This window comes from Sebastes fasciatus, chromosome 10, assembly GCF_043250625.1.
Source record: "Sebastes fasciatus isolate fSebFas1 chromosome 10, fSebFas1.pri, whole genome shotgun sequence".
Taxonomy (NCBI): domain Eukaryota; kingdom Metazoa; phylum Chordata; class Actinopteri; order Perciformes; family Sebastidae; genus Sebastes; species Sebastes fasciatus.
The window spans coordinates 25,939,672-25,944,222 of NC_133804.1; positions in this window are offsets into that span (position 1 = coordinate 25,939,672).

A 4,551-nucleotide genomic window follows, 5' to 3' on the forward strand; every position below is an offset into this window, starting at 1 on the left:
CACCACCCCAATCTTCACAAGCTTACTTTCCAACTCACTATAAATAGGGCACACTGCTTTCTGCATTGGCAACAATCATTGGTATTGGACGTAAATCACGAGGTCGATATGGATGTAATTCCCAAGGACGCTGAGCTTCTGAATCCGGGCAGATTGGACAGAATATTTTCTACTCCTCAAAGTTGTAGTTAGTTAATTGACATTAATGTAAAAATATAAAAAATAAATATGTGACATCCAAGTAAGTGGTTAACTAAATACATTAAAGTCCAAACAATGGTCAATATTCAATAGTTCAGTCACCACATAAATGAAATTACTGAACAACATGGTCACAGTCAACGTAGTCCAACATTTTTAAAGTACGCAACATAAGTGATACTTCCTTGCCGTTGCCTATGAATGTTAATTTAGGATAATACAAGATATATGTTCAAAGTACATGATGTAAAGAAATCTAAATGATTAGACCTTTTCCAGAATATTTAAAAATGTAGCAAACTTTATTTCTCAGCTGGGCCACACAAATGTGCTGTTGCTCACATTCCAAATGGCAGGCTAAAGATAAAACCCCTTCATGGTTACTCTTGTCCAATTAGCTGAGTAGCTTTATGCTCCGTGACGCGCGGAGTACAGTCGGCGAAGGAGTCCCAGACAGCTGGAAGCGTCTCTGAACATGCTTTAATGTTTTGAAGCAAATCTGAGCCAACAGCACTATAACGGCTAACAGCAGAGACATCTGGCTTCTCCGAGTCTCTGTTGCTTTCTGTGTTGCTCTCTTTGTCTTCACCTGCCTCCCCATCACCTTACAGCTCAATCATTAACTATGAATATTCGTAAACGTAAGTAACATAACGTTTCACACAAACTGTATACACTTCTCTGCCTGTCTGTTTACATATTTTGATTTAGAAATTCTAAAGTTGTCCAGCTTTGTACATTATTACTGTGTGATCGCAGCATTGTGTGTACCGTCTCCACCTTGACCAGGAGCTGAGGAGAAGCAGCATACACCGCGCTGATGTAATGAAGTCCTCAAAGTCTGTGCAACCCTCTCATACTGTTTCCTCTGTCATCACCTTGTTCTCTCTTTCTTTCACCACCTCCTTCCCCTCTGCTTGTTACTTTTTCCATTATCCTGTTTTCCCAGCGCTTTCCTATGTTTTTTTCCCGAAGAGTTTACAGACGCCTGGATGAACCCAAAACCCAAGGCAGGCAAAGCAGCTCGACCGTGGAGCTGCTCGGCGGAGGAAAGAAACTGCAAAGCTGCACTAATAACGTCCCCCTGAATATTTTAGACACAATTTATTTTTAATCCGCCGGCTGGAAATCAGAGTGATTCAGTCCCATATTGTGGCCCCTGTGGGTGTTTCGTTGCTCATGCTTTTTTAATGACCACACTTCTGTCCATCCAGAGGGAGGGAGGGAGCTGGGACTCGCTATACATGGTCTATAACTCTCAAGGTAAAGGACATGAAAAGTCAGCTGGGAGTTTGATTCCCAAGATGAGATTCTTCCATAGGAAAAAAAAAAAAAAAAAAAGTGCCACCTGTAACTCTAAAGTGATTGATAGCCAAAATTTAAATAAATTGTAATTTAAACAAATGCACATCTGCCAATAATACTGTAAATAACATATAAAGCTTTGTTTGACTAAACAGTAACATTTGGATACCACATACATATATAATTAGAAGAGCAGCATATTTCATTTTTTTGAAAAACTGTGACAATTTGTGCTTTTCGTCTGTACTGAGTGGTTGAAGCTGCACATATACTGCAAAGTCTCTTGCAGATTACATCACATTACATCAGTTCAGGAGTATCTTGGTGGCCTCGAGGTCTAAGATGGATCCCATGTAATGACATCATGCTTTGTTTGACTCCAACCAGGAACATGTTGTGTCTTCTCTCCTACATTAAAGGCATGAGGAGGAACAGTGAAGAAATGCCATATACAGTACATAAAGGTATATGCTGAACAAGCAGGGTGCTGCTCTCTCTCTCTCTCTTTGAGTGCATCGTTCATTGCTGAGCTTAACAAAGCACTCATTGTATTCGTTAACATTTAATTGAGTAAACAGTGCTTTTTCTCCGTCTATATGCGTGTCTGTTTTCGGCATCATACGTGACTCATGCCTCATTTGAGACTCATTTTGATTGGCACCTGGAGTCACAGTTTCCTAACACATTTTATTATATTTCCTGTGTCAAGGCGCGAGCTAAGAGTTTCATAAGGGCCATTATCGAAGATTGTATTGCTAAATTAGGGTCGTCGCATCGGGACTTACTTCCCCCACTGAAGCAGCTCCGATGTTTTCCCAAGGGAAATGAAGAAATATGAAATAGACAGATTGACAAAAGAGACCAGTGAAGCATGGCTCGAGGATGGAATTAAATATTCCACTCTGTCACTGAGATCATCTTAATATGTATTCATAATATTGCAACGTGCATACAGGAGCCTACAGTACAGTATGTACCGCACACACAATGATACTAAGAACAGGGAACATCATAAGTAATCCAATACATTCTGCATCATTTATAAACACTGTAAAAACTCTTGATTATCTGTAATCTGGTTGGAGTCAGCAGGGTCACTAACCTATGATTTTATTTGAGAGTACATGAACAGACATATCAAGGACGGTTGGGTAGTTGCCCCTCTGGAGTAACGTGAGACACATGATGCACTTTGAATGCAATTATTTGAATTGACCCTGCAGAGAGAGAATACCCTATGGCTGACATTGATGTTATACTTAAAACAATGAAACACATTGGTATGAAAAAAAGTATGGGTTACTGTAGCAGTATGGTTGGTCATATAGTTTTGTAGTGTAGCATTCAAACAAGGCTTACAAATATTTACATATTGTCAGAACTAATGCCTGGATGTGTTGGGTTACAAGCTCCTGACATCGGAAGGAAAAGATGAAAAATGTGGTTGGTGGAAATAAAATATTCGTATTTAAATCTGTAAAGAAAATCACATTATATACAGACTCGGCTCCCCACATGGTAAACCATTAAATATTTGTTTTAATGTCCTCCCCAGTGCCAAAAAAAAATAATCTATGTGTGCCATTAATATAATAAACTATGACATTAATCTTATTAACAACAGAACATTTTAATTAGAATTAAAAAAAAAAAAAAAAAAACTTGGTGTATATTATATTTATCCTCACATTACCCCCCCTTCCGATGTGTGAACTAAAAAATGATCCAAGTAACTTTAACTATGCAGTGATGAGGATTTCCAGATCCCATCTCCAATATCCTGGGGGCTGTATAGGCAGACTGTTCACTGGCCATCCCCCCCTTCACTGCAACAATATCTTCCTTGTATCTATGCCACATTCTGAATGTACACAGCTACTGTATCTTTCCATATGCTGTTTCTGGAAAGCACGGTTTACAGCGCCCATGTAGTAATTGCACTAAGAGCATCTGTTCGCGGGGAATTATTCAGCGTATCCAGAGTAACCCACATTAAGTGCACCAATGCATTTTTTAAGACACAAACATTACAAGCAATCAAACAATGCAAGGGGAAGAACCAGGGCTTTGGCAGTATATGAGAGAAACCGTCCTTCTTGTTGGCATAATCTTTAATGGAGATACACGGATTAAATCAGCAGCAACACTAAATAGAAGGCAGGACGAAAAGATTGAAAGTGTTTTTTTGTTTTTTTCATTATGCAAGACAAGACTGTGTTTAGTTGATAAGAGATGGAGGTCTGATTCATATTTCAGACTTGATTGTGTGGAGGTGTTGGGGAGTGGAGTTGCTGTGGTTGATTGAAATCCTTTTACATGTGTTTTATTTGCATCAATCCTCCTGAGTGTAGAGGAGGAAGTTTTTTTTTTTTTTAAATCAAATTCTTGTCATAAGAAAAGGGAACAAACTGGATGACATTTCTTTGCCACAGCTCAAGGTTCCTGTATAATGTAGCCCGCATAACCCACATCAGAAATCTTTCTCTTTTTGAATTTTGGTATTAAAAAGACCCCTTAAAACCTGGATGATATTTTTTCCATAATCCCCAACAAATTTATTTTAATAGCTCCATCATACAATAGTTCCAATAATGAAAATGAGAGTTGCTTTGGGCAATATTCCAGAGGTCCAGATGAGGGCCAACTGTAATACTCCTATACCCATCTGAAATGGAAGTTAATGTTAAAGATCACTGCCAATTCTGAAAATGAATATCCTTTCATATTGTAAAACCAGAATTAATTGACTGGAAGTGTCCTCATTCCTGTTCTTTGAGGAACTCGAAGACAGGGTTCCACTTAATTCACTCATTTGCTTTTGAATCCAAAAGCCTCATATTTTATTCCTAAAAGTAGGATGAAAATTTAGATACATTTGATATGATGGGTTTTGAGTTACAGACTCCTCTCTGCCCATTTACTAAACAATATTCAGACCAGCCCCTGTCTCTAAATGACCCCACATGTACTCTTACCTTGTGTCAAGAGGCCTCAAACCAGCAGACAATCTTCTGAATCAAGCCAATTAATGTGATCACTTCTGGA